The sequence below is a fragment of the Microcebus murinus genome, chromosome 22, assembly GCF_040939455.1.
Source record: "Microcebus murinus isolate Inina chromosome 22, M.murinus_Inina_mat1.0, whole genome shotgun sequence".
Lineage (NCBI taxonomy): Eukaryota > Metazoa > Chordata > Mammalia > Primates > Cheirogaleidae > Microcebus > Microcebus murinus.
In genome coordinates, this window is record NC_134125.1 from 3,272,501 (window position 1) to 3,292,586 (window position 20,086).

General features: G+C 44.8%; 1 long non-coding RNA gene across 1 annotated transcript in view; it reads left to right on the plus strand.

Moving 5' to 3' along the window:
• LOC105882460 (uncharacterized) overlaps nucleotides 1-19,612 on the plus strand; it is a 173,012-nt gene extending 153,400 nt beyond the window's left edge. The window contains exon 4 of the long non-coding RNA XR_012914293.1: nucleotides 19,254-19,612. This is a non-coding gene — a long non-coding RNA (uncharacterized LOC105882460). The remainder of the gene's footprint in view (nucleotides 1-19,253) is intronic.
• Nucleotides 19,613-20,086: the final 474 nt, after the last annotated feature.

Genomic DNA, 20,086 nt, shown 5'->3' on the forward strand with positions numbered 1-20,086 from the left:
AGAACTCCTGCATCCCCAGATGTAATCACCTTTGGAACCTTCACTTGTACTTCCGAGTGCTGAGTCCTTCTGCCGCAGGGCTGGGCTGGCACGATCTTCAAACCATAGTACCGAGACACTGCGTGGTGACTGCCTGATCCCAGCCGTTTCTTTGCCGGGAAGCCATAGATCATCCTTCTAAGACAGGCTGATAAGCCCATTCGCACAGGATTAAATACCTCCTTCCCAAAATGGCTATTGCTCTTGACAGACTGATTAGCAAGTGCAGGGAGCTGAAAACTACAATCGGAATAAATTGGGTGCTTTAAAATTTGCTAGAAGGATGCTTTTAATTACACTAGCAAGTCTAGAGTCTCTCTCTATATATATTATTTTTCCTCTGTAAAATGGATTGCACAGATGCAGTGCAATTTCTGACTAATAGTGCTTAATAGAGGAATGTCAAGTCTTCAACCTGTAGTATTCTTATGTATAAATCGTCACGTACGTGTTTTAATAATTGATCTCCCAGCTGTGTGGCCAGGGGGCTTTCCCACACCACACGGGGTCTGCTGTCTCCATATCTGTGGGAAATACACTGGACCGTGAGAACTCAACATGTCGAGGGCAGGGGAACCAGTGAAAACTATGCAAAACACTACCAGGGCCAACTACCAGCGCTGCTACCCTGCTGAGCTGCCCCATGGGAGCCTCAAGGGAGCGCAGCACTGCCCCTGCTCGCGAGGCGGTGACCCACAGAGCCTGTGACTCTTGGCAAACATGCAGAGTTCAAATGCCTGCTGTGCTGTCCATGAACTGTGTGACCCTGGGCCTGTTATTTGACCTCTCTGAGCCTCAAATTTCCCGTCCAGTAAAATCGAGAAATAATAGTACCTATCCGGCAAACTCTCCATGTTGATGAATTGGATGAACGAATGAAAACATGAATGAATGAGCAAGTGAGGGAATAAATGCCATATCCGGGTCCTTTCCTGGCATAGAAGATTGGAAATAAAATGAAGAGATTAAGTGGCTTAGATAGCTAAGTATCAGTCTGGTTAATTGTCGGTGACAGTTGCACGGGGGGCAGAAGTGCTCGCTCTGGAGCTGGCGGCATGTGGCTAGCTCCCTTTGCTTACCCGTGACGTTTCCCCCTCGGGCTGTAAGCGCCTCGGGAAAGGGCCATGTTCAACTTACAAGAGCCTAACATGCAGTGGGCACTGAAAACATGTGAGTCTAATGCAATGTAAAAAGCAATAGAATGATAACGAAATTGATTCTGCTGAGCTATTATTCCAAGAGGGATGGAGAGATAGATCGATAGGTAATGGTAGATATGTAGGTATCTCCAGATTCACTCATCAAAGCCCATCAATTCATGAGTCAATGCATCCTTTCTTCCTCACACTAATTTGAATTCCTGTTTGCAGTACAAAATGTTGATATACTCTGTGTGATGAATAACAATGAATCCCCAAAGATGTCCATGTCCGAATCCTCAGAACCTGTAAACATGTTGCCTTACATATCGAAAGTGACTCTATGGATGTGATTAAGTTACAGATCTTGGGCTGGGGACATTATCCTGGATTACCTGGGCAGTTCCCAGGCAGTCACAGGGTTCTTATAAGTGACAAAGGAAGACGGGAGGGGCAGAGTCAGAGGCACATTGAGATATTGTGCTGCTGCTTTTGATGAGAGAGAAAGAGGTCACATAGCAAAGAACATGGGCAGCTTCTAGAAGCCGGAAAATGAATATATTCTCCCCTAGAGCTTCCAGTAGGACTGCAACCCAGCCAGCACTTTGATTTAGCTCATCGCAACCTAATTTGGACTTCTGATCTCTAGAATTATAAGATAATAAATTTTTAGTAGTTTAAGCCACCACATTTTTGATAATTTGCTATAGCTGCAATAGGAAGTTAATACGACCAAATGACAGCAGAGAATTCTTAATGAGACAGAGAGTCACAGTATTTCTCTGTGCGCTGGTAGTTTGATTTGCCTTATAATTTTAACTGGTGTTTAACTATATTCCAAGTAATAAGTGGACAGAGAAGTACAAAAGTGTGACTCGCCATCAAAAGCAGAGTTAATCTGCTTTCCTGATGTTTAATACTTCCTTTCTGCGCTGCCTAATCCTTCCAGAAAAGTGTCAATACCTCACGACGATTCCCCGAATTGGCTAAATTACCAATGTCTAATTCTCTTCTACCTCGTTCAATGTGTTTGCTAAATTAAGCCAACAGAGTCTAAGGGTCTATTTCCCCCCTTATTTCTGTTTTAAAAATTAGAGCTAAAGGTTGACAGTTCACTGCTGCTCAACCAAGTGAAAAATTTGTAGCCGTGAAGGTAATGTAATTCAAGAGGATGTGGGATGTCAGGTCCTGTTGGAACTTAAATAAATCTCAATGAATTAAGCTCCCTTAACAACCTTTCAACAATATTGCTCATTGAATGTTCGTAGAAATTCCTCGAAGCAACCGCAATGAAGTATTAAGTGAATAAAGAGCCTCTATGCTAAAACACCGAGACCTGTTCATGAACTGCCGCTGAAGGAATGCTCAGTGTTTCCCCCTGCTCCAGCATTATTTAAAATGTTCTAAGGCTAGCGTGGACATCACAGGGGCTGGTCTAGCTATTGTCCCCGGGCCTGCAGCAGGGAGGTGGTGCCACGTAGTGGTGGTGACCACATCCAGGGTTTTCTCTTCTGCCTAAGTTCCAAGAGAGAAGTTCGAGCACTCTAGCCAGGTGAATCGGTAGAGAACCCCAACAGGGAGCAGGATTCCCTGCATATTGGTTTATGGACTAGAATGTAATAAAGGGAATATTTCGAGGTGTGAAAGGAGTATTTTTTTTCTGGAGACTGAGTCTCACTCTGTTGCCCAGGCTAGAGAGCTCTCAGCAACCTCAAATAACCCTCCTACCTCACCCTCCAAAGCAGCTGGGACTACAGGTGCACACCACCGTGTCCGGCTAATTTTTTCTATTTTTAGTAGAGACAGGTCTCGCTCTTGCTTAGGCTGGTCTTGAACGCCTGACCTTAAGCGATCCTCTCACCTTGGCCTCCCAGAGTGCTGGGATTACAGGCGTGAGCCACCTCGCCTGGCCGTGAAGGGAGTATTTATAGGGTTAAGGCCAGTAAGAAGGGTTTTTGAGAAACTCAAAGGCTGGCATCAGCAGATGGCTGTTATCATCCCGGATCTGAAGGACCAAGGGGAGGAAGTATTGTTACTGGAGTCCCATGAAAGCTACAACCATGTGGGAGGAGCTTTCTGACCGAAACGGAGGCAGCCACAGCCAGAACTGTGTAGCCACAGCACCAATCTGTTTCCTTCCCACTTCCAGACTCCTGCCGGTGCCTCTTGTTGGCCAACACTGGCCACAGTCCCTCTGATAAAGGCTGCGGGTGATGTCGTCTGTCGGGTCAGCTCTGGGTACAAGACATGGAAAAGGGGACTTACAAAGGGATGGTGTGGGGGCAGCCAGCACACTGCCCTCGCCTGCTGAGAGTAACCAGCACACCTGGTAGTCATGGATCTGACCTCATGTCTCCTTTCTTGATTTTATCTTGTAACCCTTCCCACGATAATCACGGCAAAGTGAGAAAATAGACCCTGTCCATAGGAGGAGATACTGAAGGACAAACTGGCAATACGTCTACATTCAACTTCTGCCCTGGCCATTACCTTAATAAATCTACTGGAAAAAAAAAACACACACACACAAAATATGTGCGCAATGATCACTGAAGCGTCGTTTGCATTCAGGAAAACTACATGCAAACTCAAATGTGCCTAAAAAAGAGACTGGTTAAGCTGTTACGGTATACTAATGCAATGCTATATTATATGGACAATACACATGCAGTAGGATGTTTTTTGTCAACATGGAAAGATGTCCAAGAAATATTTTTAAGTGAAAATAGCAAGGCTCAAAATAGTGTTAATTGTAGGACTTCTTTCATCAATCCTAATATATTGTGCACAGAATGGGATATTTTCATAAATTAATGACTATAATTTTCATTCCTGGAATTTCCTTTTTAAGTGTATTTAAACTAGAACCTGTGGTCTGTTGCTCAAGTCAGAAATGCAGACAATCAAATATCTGTTCTTGAATTTCAAAACCTCCAAATCAGATTTTGGAAGCTTATAGCAGAGATCATATTTTGAGAGAATAGAAAAATCAGCATAATAAGTCCCAGTCCTAGAAGACCCAGACCATAACATTTATATCAGAAACAATAAGTTCAGAAGAAAACTCGATTCATCAGGAGACGATTTTTCTGCCAAAGAGGAAATGAAGATTCCTTGGATTTGGAAAGGAAGAGTCATGAGAGAAGGAAACAAGGAGTGAGCAAGTGTTTCTGGTCATTGTTCAAAGATTGGACTCAGCCCCTACTGACTCTGGAAGACAAAGGGAGGTAAGACGAAAGTGTTCAAGATTATGAGAAGAGATGTTAGCGGAGGATAGGGCAGAGTTTTCCCATGAGGCCAAATCGGTGCAGAGGGAGCACCCAGAGGCCATGGACCCAGAAAGACCTTGTGGCAGGGACGAGGACAGCACCGAAGCAGACTGAGTGGACCAGAGCCAAAGAGGAGATGAGGGTGAGAACAGGGGACAGCAGCCTAGCGTGGTCATATGTGCACATGCATGGTCACATGTGCACATGCAAGGAACAGATGCCACCTGGTCCCATCGGGAACCCCAGGAACCAAGAAACCCACTGGGCAGATCTGATTGAGCAAACCACTCAAGTTACTACCACTCAGTCTGCATTAATGTGCTGCAGATAATTAAACTGCATTCATTGCACCCTTGAGCTATGGTCTGAGATTCACAGCAGACGTATCAACCCTCCACGATCTCCGCCATCCCCAAACACACACACTCGGTTTACGGCAACATTTTGCTCAGCACAGAAGCTCAGTAGGTCTGACGTGAAATAATCAAACATGGGGCAATAATCCAGAATATTGCCCAATAATATCGCAAATAATCCAGAAATTGCATGGGATAAACACTTGTGGAGGCGGTGCTCAGCGCCAAACACCATGGACCAAATAAAAGGCTTTGCTCTTGTAAGACAGAGCAGAGGGAGACAGGAGATTAAAAAAAAATGAAAAGAGAAGGGATGAAAAGCAAATAGATGTATAAAAATTCACAAATGCAGTAAGTGTTAGTGTAAAAAAGAAAATGACAAGGCAAGAGAATGGAAGTGAAGAGTCAATTACTGTAAACAGGCTGCCCAGGGACAGTGTTCTGACAACAGGGCATGATAATGACACAGGAACAAGTTTTACATAAGAATTAACCACTAAAAGCCCAAGAGGATAAAACAGTGCAATTAGCTGTGGCCTGAGAAAGACATTTTTCCAACTGACAGAGCCAGCTAACTATTATCTTTTCCTCTTTAAAACTGTTCTCATTTTTCTATAAAAATTACGCTTGCATATTGAAAAAATGCAAACAGCAAGGAGATGTAGAAAGCAGAGGTTAAAATGTACCTCCCAAACCTCAGTAATAATCTCCCCCTCCAGACTGTGTTAATGCTAAACGTGCATGGGTAGGCACATAGGAGTGTGTGTGTGTGTGTGTGTGTGCACACGCATGCACACGCATGTGTGTGTGTGTGTGTGTGTGTGAAAGACAGATGAGTCATCTATTGTTGCATAACCAACACCAAAAACACAGTGGCTGTAACAGCCACTTCTTTTTCTCTGCATTTGGGGGCAGGCGGTGCAGCTGTGTGCAGCCCAGTGGTCCTTCTTCCTATTTTGGGTGGGGTCACTCATAGTCTGGTAGTCTGATTTGGGGATTGGTTCTGGCCAGACCTCTTTCTCCATGTGGTTTCTCACCCCTAAGGAGGTAAATACAGATTTATTCCAGGGTCGAAACATTCCAGGGTTGAAACAGGGGTGAAACGTTGACAATATTTACACATTTATTTGCAGTCAGTTTTAATCTATTACACATGTATTAGAGAAAACAAAGGTGAATGTTACACTATACTAAATAATAGGAAAAAGCAAACCACCAAGTAGGAAAAAAATGTGGAAAGAAGATAGAGTCAACTTACCAAAGAAAAATGCACCTGGAAGGTAGAACGTTTGCAGAAGATGCCCACCAGTGGCCAAAGGAATGCTACTGGAAACAATAGATATTTTTCCACACACACAAAATATTTTCGACATGAAAATAGCTACCTTTTTGGCAGTTTACGGAATAGCAGACACAGCACCAAGTGAAAACATGTGAGATAAATACTGTTAAAAATCCCATTTCACAAATGAAGAGACAGAATCTGGGAGGCTGCCACTTGCTCCAGTAATTGAAAGATGAGATCTTGGGCCAGTGGTAAATGCAACTGGATCCAGGGGGGCTGGCTAGGAGCCTCTTGATCAATAACCCATCTCTTTAAAGAACTTTGCACCTGTTATAACTATAGATATTGAAAAGAAACCCTTCAACCCACCAAAGACATATATAAAGCTTTACCATAGTATGGACTTGGGGTTTCATCCCCTCCAAACTACTGATTTTTAAATAATAACTCTACAATCTGATTGGGAAGAAAGTGGCCAAAGTGACATTCATAGAGTTAGTTACATATAAGGACTCGACTCAGGCCAAGTCTCCTGCTGCGCCCAGCATCCTTTCCTGTATGCCTCTGAGCCTCCTAATAACTGTCCCTTAACAGATGGCACACATACCCCAAATAGCTTATCCGAACACTTTTGTCCTGTTCCAAGACCCCTTCAAATGCCAATGCGAAATCCTAGGTCTCCATGACTGATGTTACCCGCTGGCTCATCATACTACTAAAACCTCCACCCGGGAAAGGGCTTATCTGTCATTCTGTGACCACGAGATGCATGTGCCAGTCTGATCTCTCACTGCGCCTGTGTGCCCTGCACTCTGTCTGAACCGCGCAGTCATGCTCACTCCCTTCATGCATAAATGAATAATGCATTTAACCCTCCGTGCATTATTCATTTCACCTCTAGAAAAGACCCTGACCCATTCCGTCAAGGAGGCAGTCCAGTCCTCTCACCTCTGGGTTGACCTCCTCCAGAATAAATTCCCTTTCTTCCTTGACAGTCCTCCGTGACAATCCTAATTGGCTGTCTGTGCAGTGAGAAACTGAGCCTAGGAAAACCCCCTTTGCGGGTTCATTAACAGAGTCAGGTAGAGAAAACCACTTAGTCATTTTTTTTTTTTTGTCAGATGGCATTTAGCACATAGTGGTTGCTATCTCTCTGTGATTATAGGCGGGTTCTTCTATTCTTTGGATCATTCCAAAACAACATTTAAAAGCCCACATCCAGTGGGATGGAACTGCATAATGAAACCAAGTCTGGGAAACACATTTTAAAAGAAAAGTCCACAAGTTACTTTTGTGTTTTTGAACAAAGGTGCAGAGGGTCGACCATTTCATTTCTCTTTCAGGGCATATTATTTTTGCTCTGTGTGAGACTCTTTTCTTGTTTACTTACTATGTTGAGCTATATGAAAGCACCATTTTTGTCAGCTCAAAAAAATCAAATATTGACTATTTCAAGTGGCTCAACTTAGTAGTTATTCCCCATTAAACCCCCATGCCACTCCCATTTCTCTTTCCTTAGATCCAACCATTTAAACATGATTAACGTGTCTTTTGTTGCGGTCATGTTGAATTGTATGTTTTGACAAAATATATGTTGCTATTTGGGGTAAATAATATACTTGCTTTTTGTTCATGCAGTATAATAATTTTTAAAAACATCTATTTGTGTTGCTATTTTTAAATCTGCATTTTCGTTTCTACCTACTGTTCAGTGCTTCATGGTGTGCCAATATCAAATTTTTACCTCTACTCTCCCATTGGTGGGTCCCCAGTTTGCCTCCAAGCATGCATCCCCCAGATATAACACCTCAATAATCATTTTTGCACATATATGCTGCTGGATTTGTCTTTTTCTTATCGATTTGTACACGTTTCCTCTGTATTGCATCTATCAAGCTTTTGTTAGGTCAGACCCTGCAAATATCCCCTGGAACATATTCTCTGATTGCAAAGTGCTTCAGCAAATTGAGTCATGATCTCAACAAAGCAAAGCACCATGACAACGCAGTCTTCCTCATCACAATATCCTCTCTTCAGTTGCAACGAGAAATAGATTCCTAGGCTTCCTCACAATCTTGTTTTCCTTGGAACAAGTTCTTTTCAAAATATGTCAAAACATTTTCCTTTCCGTATGTCTGCATGGTCTCCTTTACTTATAAAACCATTTTTATCTTTCAAAAAAATTTTTAAACAGACCCTACTTATACACTTTAAGAAAAAAGAGTATGTTCGTTTGATGGTCTAATTCTTGAGAAATATATTGTATGAACAACTACCAGACTCAAAGTGTGGAACAAAATGGAAATTCTATCATGGGAAAGGAACAGACATGCATTATTTTTGCTCTGCAGATAAATTCACTCTCATTCCCTTCCTGGTAACTATACCTTCCTTCCCACTGAAGAACTATACACCTCAAACTCTCATTTCTGCCTGCGTGGAACCCAAGCTCTGCTTACGGAGGAAAGTTAAATAACATGACTCACTCAACCAGTGTGTTACTTCCTCTCCAAGGGGATTGGCTCAGGTTTGGGTGTGTGACCCAGGCAGGGCTGGTGAGGATCATAGAGATGCACTTTGTCCTTCAAGTAAGATTCTCAAACTTTCCCATAGGACCCGACTTTCTAGGAATGTAAAATCTGAGTTAACAACATCCCTCTTTCACTTACTCATTGATAATCTTTTTAATATGTAAATGAAAGTCTTTCTGAGAATATGAGCACACTCCTGGAGGAAATGAGGAAGTTGTCTAAAGGAAAAGTACTTCAGACAGAGAAGATCCTGTGCAAAGTCCCTGCGACAGGTGCATCCTTGGACTGTTGTGGGGGTTACAGTCGTGGGAACAGAGAAAATGGTAGGAGGTGAAGGAAAAGCTTGTCTGTAAATGACAGCAGTGTAGCAAATAAAAAGAGAAAGTGAGAAGAAGTCAAAGGGTCTTGGTGATGTATTTGATAGCAAATTAAGCCTGAAGGCAGCCCACTCAGGGGTACTTTAGAATGTCTGCACACAACAAGAATATGAGATTTTAAGTTCTAATAGAGAGGAAAATTCTTCATGTATCCAAAGAACATAGAGGTCAACATGAATTCACTCCCGGAGGATTATCTTCTCAGATGAAAAGGGGTCATGGGTAGCAAGAGGTGGCAGGTCTAGGTTCAGTCTTTACACATCATCTCCCTCCACCTGGACCTATAGCCCAAGCTCCTCAGGACGTCCTGGTTGGCCTCTTGGAAGAAGAAGGGCTGCTCTGCGTTAGAGATATGGAAGCTTGTGGAGAGATGAGCAAAAGTCGAGGAAAACCACCAGATGCAATTCACAATCCCTTAACTCTCGAAGACTGCACAAAAAAAGGAAAGCAAATAAATAGTAATTAACGCAATGCATACAATATGGTCTCCCCAACAATGAAACATCAAGTATGGCATGTTCTCCACCAGCTCCTATCAAAGACAATGCATAAGGAAGGGAAGTTAGATTTAGCACTAATTGACCCTATGGCCAAACAGGATCTATCTACTGAAGGAAAATGTTGAGTCTTCCTTTTCCTGGGGAAAAACAAAAAATACAGAGGAATTGAATAGCAGTTGCTCCTAAAGTATGTGCACGATCAATTGTCCATCAGCCAAAACTGTATATTGTCAAGAATATTATTTTTGACATCCCACCTGTCATTTGTGACATCCTAGTGCTTTAGAACTTGAGCATTTATGCTTATTTTTGTCATCTTTTTTTAATGTTGCATCTACTTGGGAAGGCTGTTCATTGAAGACATTCAGACATCTCCATGATTTTCATTAAAACAAGAGAGTAATGCTATGGTAGAGCATTTACACTTCTACAAATCTCTCCTTCATAGGTGCTGCTGAGAGTGCATAAAGATGGGAATACAAGGATATTAACTGCAGTATCATTTATAATCTCAAACAAAGTAAACAGCAAATATGCTATAATCAGTTCCCTGAATTCGAATCTGATATTTGCTACCTGAACAATTTTGGGCAAGTTGCTTCATCTCCCTACAGCTGAAGTTTCCTCACACAGAGCATGGAAAGATAATAGATTCTACCTCACTGGTTATTGTGAATATCATATGAGTTACTATGTTAAGCACTTAGAAGAATAACTGGTGCATATAAATAATAAATATCCCCTGCTATCATTATTGATTATTAATTAGTATTAAACTATAATTAATGAGACTGCATAAATACATCATGATACATTTGTATAGTGTGAATTTGTAATTCATCATCTAGAAAGTTTTTCTAAGGACATAATCAAGTGTTTGGGAAAGGAGATATATATGCAAAGATGTTCATGGTTAGCATTATTTATGACAGCAAGAAGCCTTTGAAAGCAACCTAACTATCCATCATTAAAATGACTAAATAAATATGGTTCAGACATGCTGTGTATAGAATAATAAATCACCATCACGACCATGACTTAAAGACAAGATGGCATCATGAGAAACATTTGCAATGTGTTAATGTGTAAAGGCAGATAAAAAACTATATAAATTAACCAAAATTATTTAAACCAAAATTATTTAAACACTCCTTATACAAGTGTGCATGTATATATGTAAATATATATATATATATGTATGGTACACATAATTATGTCACACATATTTGATTTTCTTTGGGGATACTCAGAGACATATTTTATCACAAATGTGAACCTGTAGATTGGGCAGGGTCCTATAAAGGTTGAAACAGAAAGGCATGCCTTAGGAGATAATTCTTAGAAGAATTATGTGCCCTAATGTATATTTGAAAATGCAAAGTGATTCAGAGCATCATTAACAAAGAATATGGGCAAAACCCAATGTGGTGTTTAGTTGGTTTATTTCCCCTCTCCACAGGCCAGTTAAATTTCAGGGGAATTTATTCATAAAGTAATTGGAATTGAGAAGCGGAGCTCCACCATGCATACCACCCCGTGCAGTGTAACCCTGCAGCTGAGGTTGGAAGACATTCGGCCGACCAGCTTTGGGGTGAGATACTCAGGTTTTATCATCTCCTAAAATCCAGGAGGAACCCGAGGAAAGATTAAAATTCTGATTGCGTTTCCGATATGGAAAGGGAACTGAAACTAAAGGCGAGACTTAAGTAGGCTTTCTTTTCATCACAGGCGGTTTCTCATCTCCCTTATCTTTTATGTAGATATTTTTATGCCTCCAGTATTGATTTATAAGAAACTTAAGAAGGCAGTTTCTTCCTTTCTTTTTCATTTTTTTGTGGCAAAACCCCCCTTGCTTTATGTGAAAGAGCCGAAGTAAAACGCAGTCTAAATTTTCCCTGAAAGCTTATATGGAAAGCCATAAACCTCCGTTGCCGGGACCTCATTTCGTCCAAGGGCCAGATTGCAACATGACATATTTGAATTTAGGAGTGTTTTATGAAGCCACAGGAACATGTCTTGAGGAATGCATATTAGCTTGACAAGCCAACAAGCCTCTCTTTAATCCAAAATTCAAAAATTAGTATGATTCTTTTTTTTATTTTATTTTTTTTTTTTTGCATCAGCCAGCGAAGTGACTGTTGAGTGTGAAAGGAAGCCCTGTTGAGTCCCCTAATTTCTGAGACTGCTTTTCAGCACCAGCTGAATAACGCACGTCCTGGAAAGAGAGAATAAGAAAGCCCTAATGAGCCCCGGCCCCGCAGGGCCCCTCATTACCGCCCTGGCCACAGCTGCAGAGAGGATTAGGACGGAGCTTCAGAGCAACACAGACAGAGTGAACCCACAGGGCTCGCCGGGCAGCGGCTCTGAGCCTGAAGAGTCCTCCAGCTCCCGGTGCCAAGAGACGCTCCAGAGCAGCCTCAAACAGAGCTTTTGGGGAAAACCGATGGCACACTGGAAGGAAGGCACTCGGGGGGTCTTGGGAACCCTGGCAGGACAGGGTGATCCAACATGCTTCGATGGGCATGACTGCCTCATTGGTCGCTGTGCTTGGAACACACACATCCTCCTGGAAACGTGCCCCTGTCGGGGTTGAGGAGGCCCCTTGATGCAAGTACGCAGGCTGCAAGGCAGGGCCCTTGATGCAACCAGCAAGCCTGAAGTCCCGCCATGTCCCCCCCCCCCCCATATCTCTGCAAAGCTAATTATCCATCGCATGGCCAAGGGGGGAAAAGACGGCATGGCGTTCATGCAGCTGAGGCTGTTTCTGTCACGCACGCCGACAACTCAAGCACTAAGCACCAAGCTCGGCAGGTCTCTTTGCAAGGGGCCGCCCGGTCAGACCTTTGAAAATCAGCAGCAAGATCAACGACTCACCAACCACAGCGTCTCAAACCCGTATAAACAAGGGACGAAGGGAAGAAGAAAAACAGAAGGACACGTTATTATTTTGTAAAACTTGACCAACCTCAGATGAGATGGTGAAGACTACTTAGTGCCACGCTTTTACTATTTTTTGCTTTTTGTTGGTCATGTTGCTGTTTAAAATGGTCCCCTAGTGCTGAAGCACTGTGTGGTTCCTTCAGCACAAGGGGGCTGCAATGTCCCTTACAGAGAAGATACGTGTGATAGATAAACTTTGTTCAGGCTTAAGTTACAGTGCTTTGGGCTGTGAATTCCATGTTAATGAATCAACTATATAAATATATTTCTAATAAAGTGTCTATAAACAGTAGTACACAGAAAACAAGATTATATTTCATCAGTTGATGAAAACATTGTGAATAGAGGCTCAGAGAAAATCAAACCCGGCATTTTCCCTAGTAGCAATGGTTAAATATCCGCTAATTCATTTGAATATAACTGCTGTGAATAACAGAAAGTGGCTGTATGTTTTACATATATAATATACACACACCTGGGTGTGTGGTGTGTGCACATAGATTGGAGGGGGACTTAGGACAATAATAATAATAATAGTAAAAGAAATTAACCAAACCAAGGGTGTTTTTCACTCCAAAATGGTTTCCCAGGAAGACTGTGGAACAGAGTGACTCTTTAAGGTAGCAGATTGTAGACGTATTTTTCATCTGACTTTGGGGGTTTCGTTTGTAATTGATCCGGTAATGAGGCATGTATGGGGTGTGGGCGGGCAGAGGTGGACCTGGCTAAACCACCCAGTCCCACTGAGCTGCATCTCGTTTAAAGCTCGCCCATTCCCCTCAGGGAATCACCGACTTCAGTTTGAGTGTTCAGTGGAGCCTCATACAAAAGGGCTCCATTTCCAAAGTCTGCATGGAAGCCGAATGCACACAGCATTAAATTTTCCTGAAAAGTCTCCTAAAACCAAAACCAACCATAAAGACAGAAAAAAATTGCATATTCTAATGTATCCAGCACAGATGGCTTCTCCTCTGGCGTTGTGACAGACTGCTGTTTCTTCTGCCGAGCCCCTGTTGAAGCTCTTGACTTGCTTGAAGCTCTTGTTGAAGCTCTTGAGTTTAAGACACAGCATTGAAAACAGTTACACACACACACACACACACACACACACACACACACACACAAACAGCATACTGTCTCTAAAGACAAGAATTACAAGAGAAGAGTCTCAAGGATATAAGGAAAGGGAATCAGAAACTCACATGTCCTCTCCCTGGGCACAGGCACATCGAGTGGACAGATGGGTTGACACATCTGTGTCTTTTCCGTTGTATACTATAGCCTCTCTGGTTTTGGATGAACGAACATACAATGACTGTGAAAGCTAAAATGTGCACAGTCCTAAATCAAGATCGGTTATGTGCAAGTGAGGATAATCTTAAACATCTCTCATTGGCTAACCACTAATATTTGAACAAAAGCATTATTAGAATACTCAACTTTTTAAAGATCCTGATGTGTTAAAATGTCCTACTCAGTTCAGGCATGTCAACATGACAGGTGCAAAAGGCAGGACCACACCAGCAATGATTGCCGTAGCAACAACAATGATAAATGACTCTGAACTTCCTGAGCATGTGTGACGTGCCAGACACCCGTATGTTGCTTTGCCTTTCTTTCTTCATTTAAATCTCATGGCCATGCTGCCGTGTGATCTGTTACTAGCCCCGTTTCACAGATAAGGAAAGGAGGCGCAGAGACATTAAACGACCAGCCACACAGCACACGGGGAGGGGGTGCTGAAGGCAGAGTGTACAGCCGGCCTGTCTGGCTCCAGAACCCAGGCTTCCACCACTGCATGGAACAGATACCATTATTATGACATCACTAAAAGGGAGCATCTACCCCTAATAAAAGCAACACAGGGCGGAGGTAGGAATATAAATAAAATTGTCTTACCGAGTAGTGATCTAGTGTCAGACCCTCAACATTGTGAAGAAGCCTATATAAAAAAAGCTTTATGAAACCTGCTAGTGCCTTTATTGCAGCTTTTATGGCTTGGAGAATGCCGCCCACTGCATCATCAGTGTTTTCTATAGAAATGATGCTTAGCAGTTTGGGAGTTTTGCATCCATTTGGAAATACAATCAAAGCTATGGACCCTTTCTGGAGGTAAAAATGCATAAAGCCACAACATCTGGGGAAAAAAAATTCTAAAGGGAATTGACGCCATGGTGTTTATTAGTGAACAGAGAAGTGTAAGCCTATATGGGCTTATTTTTTCTGCTCTAAATCAAACTGCTGGTGATATTTTTATTCCAGACCTCAATGGCAGGAACACCTTCATGGCCCCTTCCTAGCTGGTATGTTTGCTCCCCATGGAAAAATGAGAAATACTTGATGAATTGTGTTTCCCTTTTTGCCAACATTTTGGTCCAACATTTCCCCTGGAGTTGACCCCCAGCAATTGCTTTTACCTTGTTTTACACGAGTTACTTATATTTCTCCACTTTGTCATGTATATTCTCAAAAGCTATTTTAGATGCCAACCGTGAGCTACACCGTATGTTGGAATTATTAGAGAAACAGGGCTATGTTCACGTAAAGAAAATGATTTTTCTTTTCCCCTAAGAAGTCTTTAACAATTGCTCATTAGGAATCTGCTTTTCACTGAAGGCTTGGTATTTTCTGATCATTTAATTCCATATGCCATACTTATTATTCACTGGGATAAATTGTAAAATATTTCGTGACTTTCCTTTGCTCCATTGATTCTTGTTGTAAATATAGGAATAAAATGTCCTCCTAATTCTTGCTTCCTGATGGATTCTATGCATAAAGGTGAAGTCCTGTTAAGTAAACTGCTAGAAATATGGGGGAGTCAACTACAGAGATATGAGCTGTTACATGACCTGTTTCAAGAAAATATTATATAAAAAATTTATGCATCTGATAAGTCAAACATGTAATATATATAAACGTGTAATATATATATAGACATACATGTGCATATACATGTATATGCATGCATATATACCTGCGTAGAATGATCACTTTTCTACTCACCTCTGTCACACTCACACTAGTCCATATACCTTAACCCTTTGCACTCGCTTGCTTTTTTCTCATTATCCACTCGACATTATCCACACTCGACATCTGAGTGCAAAGGGTTAAATGTGACCATTTTCTGTTCTCCCCCATGGCCACTTAGTCCAAGCCACCAACATCAGGTACCCGGGTACTTACCATACCTCCAACTGACCTTTCCTGCTTCCATTCTTGTTCCCTTAGAGCCCAGTCTCCTCAGAGCAGCAGACTGAGGCTTTTATAAAGTGAAACAATTCCTGTCACTTCTTGGCTCAAAACTCTCCAAGAACTTCCTGTTGGATTAGAATAAAAAGTAAGTCCTTACCATGGGGTATTAAGTAGGTTTAGGTTCAGCTGTAAGCCACAGGGGGAAAAATATGCACATATACATTAAATAAAATACAAGTTTATTTTACAAGTTTATTTCTCCCGTGCATCCGTGAAGTCCATCAGCCCAGGGTGGGTGTGGAGCTCCGGTCCACACTGGAGACTCAGGCTTCTCTTCTCTTTCTGTTCCACCATGCAAAGTTTCCCTTCCCAAGAGCGCCTCGTGGTCCAAAATAGCTGCTAGAGCGCCTCTTGTTATGGTCCATATCCCAGCCATAACACAGGGACAAAGGCGGCCAGCTTCCTCTCTTGAAGTTCATGTCCTGCAATTACAGTTGCCACTTGGCTTTTACATATCGAAACTTAGCTCTGGGTCACAGGGCCGCACACAGCTGCAGCAGAGATTGGCAAAGGCTGTCCTCCTTATTCCGGGTGGCGCAGCGCCCAGCTAAACACCAGGATTCTGTTCCAGAGAAGAACAGGGAGAGAAGAATCTGGGGACAATTCCAATCTGGGACACACATGGCCACCCGAGTCACATGTTCAGGTCCCTGCCACCTTGCTGACCCCTGCCCCCTTTCCCCAGCCCCACTCTGCTCCAGCCGCAGGCCCACCTTGCCCTTAGTCTCCAAGGAACTGGGCTTATTTCAGTCTCTGGGCCTTTATGCTGGCTGTTCCCTCCGCCTGGACAACTCCTTAAATATTCACAGCATTCCTCCTTCCCCCGACTCAAGCCTCTGCTCCCAACAAAACCTCCTTCCGGAAACTTCCCTTGCCTGTTCTACCCTGACAGTCACTGTCATGCTGTCTTCTCACCCTGGCTTCATTCTGCGCCCTGGTACTGGAGACCTTTTACCTTTGCAACTAAAAGGAAAAAAAAAAAAGGAGGTGTCTTTTACTCCCATCCTCATCTCTGCCTATCTGGAACCCTTGGGGGAAAATGACAGTATTTTAAAAGAGTAAAGGAAAAAAAAAAGTTCAGTTGGGCTCTTTGGGAACCCGGTAGCCTCCAGGAGAGTGGGTCTCCCTGGAATTTCAGGCTGTGCAGGACTTTGGAAAAGCAAATACTGCCTCTTGTTCCCTCTCACCTAAATCAGCAGTATGTCTGTCCAAGTAGTTGTCCAGCTGAGCTGAAAGGGCTTTGGGCAGGTAGCTGCTGCTGGGAAAAGAGAAAGCCCTTAGACAATGTGTCTGTCGTGGCTGACGCAGAACCCCCCAAGCCTGCAGCAGGGACCAGAGAAGACTCTCACCCCATGGTGAGTGAGTTTAACCAGCGGGTGGTCTCGCCACTCTCGGAGCCCTGAACCTGCAGACCCTTAACCCTCCCTCTCGGGGGAGCAGGAGAATGACATTCTCCCAGCAATCCAGGTGCCCCGACCCTGACAGGTGCACAGCAGCCGCCCCAGGCTTAAGGGAGACTCCTGTGGAGGTCCCGGCAACCAAAGCGCACCAGTGACTTGTGCTGAAGGGCGCGTGGGCGGCTGCTGCCCGGGCCTGGGAACCTCCCCCTCCCCTACGCGTTTGCATCTGCTCTGGTCTACCCGGCCCCACGTGTGCATAGTCATAACGGCAATCTTAATAACAACTGCTATGCTTGTGTGTGTGTGTGTGTGTGTGTTCGTGTGTGTGTGTTCAGGCACTGTACACAGCCCCTACTAGCAACCCTAAAACCACATCTGACCTAATCTCAGAAAACTGCCTGGATAATCCCGTAATTCTGTCACTCGGGGGTCCTGTCCGAGAACACCTGCTCTCCCGTGGGCCAGCAGCAGCTCTCAAGACCACAGGTGGAAGAAATCAGACCCAGAGGGACTAGCCCACCCTGGGTCCCCAATCTTAGTTTGACAGACTGGGGTCAGGGGAGCCATGGGGCCTCAGGGTTGGGGAAAGGGAGGGCAAACTGGGCACCCCACTCCCATTCCCACAGTCCCGCAAAGTCCTGGGGCGGCGGAGAAACGATGGACTTAACCCTCAGCCACATCCCTCCTCGCGCCAGGATATGCTGGCGGGCTGCGGGCGGTTTCCAATAGAGTGTTAAGGTCCGAAGAGCCCCCACGGGGTCCGCCTATCCAGGGAAGGGGCTCCTCGCAGAGGCGCTCAGTGCACCTGTGCCTGTGCACAGTGCCTGAACACACACACACGAACATACACGCGCGCGCGCGCGCACACACACACACACACACACACACACACACAAGCATAGCAGTTGTTATTAAGATTGCCGTTATGACTATGCACACGTGGGGCCGGGTAGACCAGAGCAAATGCAAACGCGTGCACCTGGGATCAGTGCACCTGTCAGATCCTCGGGATAAACCCAGAGACAGACGCGCGCTGCGGCCTTACCTCTGCCGGGTAAGGCGCCCAGCACCCAGCTCAAGCCCCGCACCTGCCCGGGGCTGCGTCCTCTTTTCTGCCAGCGCATCCTGGGAGCCCCCGCCCACGGTCCCCCGCCACACTGTCCCTTCGCCCGGGCGACCCCAGCAGCTAAGTGGGCGGGACCCGCTGCGGCTCCGCAGCCCGCACCGCGCGCCTGCCCCGGCCTCTCTACTGTGAGCTTGCAGTCGGGACCTGATAACTTTTCTCGCACCGCCGCCTCCAACCTCCAGCGTCCAGCCTCCACGCTGGTTTGTTTCCCCTTCCAGGGCTCCGGGACCACACCCTCCGCCCCGCCACTGGCACTGTCCCTGCCAGGGGCCTGAGCAGGAGGCCAGCCGGGGCGCAGCAGGAGAACGCGCGGCTGCGGGCGTGGGGAGCGTCTGCTGGGCTGCCCGGACAAGGAAGGAAGATGAGAAGGGACAGGGCAGCTCTTACCTGCGCTGACACCGCATGCCGCGTGTCGCACGGACGGGCTCTTCCTGCGCTGAAGCCCGGTGTTTGCAGATTCCCGCCTTAGCTCAGGAACCTGCCACTTGGACGGGGAGAGTGGCCCGGCCTCCCCACACCTTCCAGCGGCCACTGTGGGCCGCGGTCTGCGCTCCTCTTTATAAACTGAGGGTCACGTCCTCCTGACACCTGGGGAGCTCCTGACTTGGCAAACTAAAAATCCCATACAATTGATTGGGAACCATCTTCTGCATACAGGAAGAAGAAGAAAGAAGAAGAAGATTGATATTTATATAAATGAAACTATACCTGCATTTGTAGATGTGCATGTGTAAAGACTCAAATAAATAAATAAAAGGAAAACACACCAGAAACTACTAAAGGAACAGAGGGTAATTATTCACTATTTACCCTTATTTACACATTGAGATTTTAACACATCATGCTTGTGCTAACTCTTTAGGGGTGAAGAAGCCCCTCCCTGCAGAACCGTTTCCCCAATAGCAGGCTTTTAGTTTGTTTTTGTTTTCCATTTTGGTTTTGCAGAACTGGGCAGGGGAAATGTAAACCTTCCACCTCCCCTCATCCTTTCCCACCGTCTTTCACCCACTGCCCTCTCTCTTCTCTCTTCCAGGTCTCCCCTGCCGTCCGCCAGCCAGGCTCTTTCTGTTCTGGCCTGCCCTGGAGGGAGTGGCAGTCACAGCCTGGCCCCTCTCCCCATCCTGCCCTAGTGAACAAACACTGAGATGCCAGCTGCAGCCCCCTGCCCAAACCACAGGGCACCCCCCCATATCTGTGGCCCCGCAGCCCCTACACACACACCCAGCACTGGCTCAGCCCAGCCTCAGAAAGGGAGCCCCACTGTCCAGGAGCTCCAACATTCTCCTCCACTGGAGCACCCCAGTGTGCCCAGAGCCAGGGAGGCATTTCAAAAGAAAATAAAAGATCCCATGATTGAATGAGAATAAAAGACACAGAATACTAACAACCAAGAGCTCATTTTTGTCTCCAAACTCAAGCACAGGGAGGTAACCATCGAGAGGCCAAAGAGAGGCTGGGTTGGCTTGAAGAAGCCACTTGGGGGGGGGGAGGTCATATGAGAACTCTGGCCAGGCTGGGCTGGAAGACAGATAGCCCACCGGTTTTCTGTGTTAATTCCATTTTCCTGCAATGGAGAGTGGGCATCTAGGATAAAATTTCAGCCAGGCTAATTGGGTAATTGCAAAGAGTGGGTTCTAGTAGGTCTGGAGAGTGCCAAAAATAAAAATTATTGCTGGTAATTGCTCATGAATGACTCTAGGTCATGACTAGCCTAGACATAACCTTGGGGAGCAGTTGCACTTACGTAGTGGATGTGGACTGTCTGGTCCCCCTAAAGCAGCAGAAATGTTTTCTTCTCTCTCTCTCTCTCTCTCTCTCTCTCTCTCTCTCTCTCTCTCTCTCTCTCCTCTCTCATCCAAAGACACA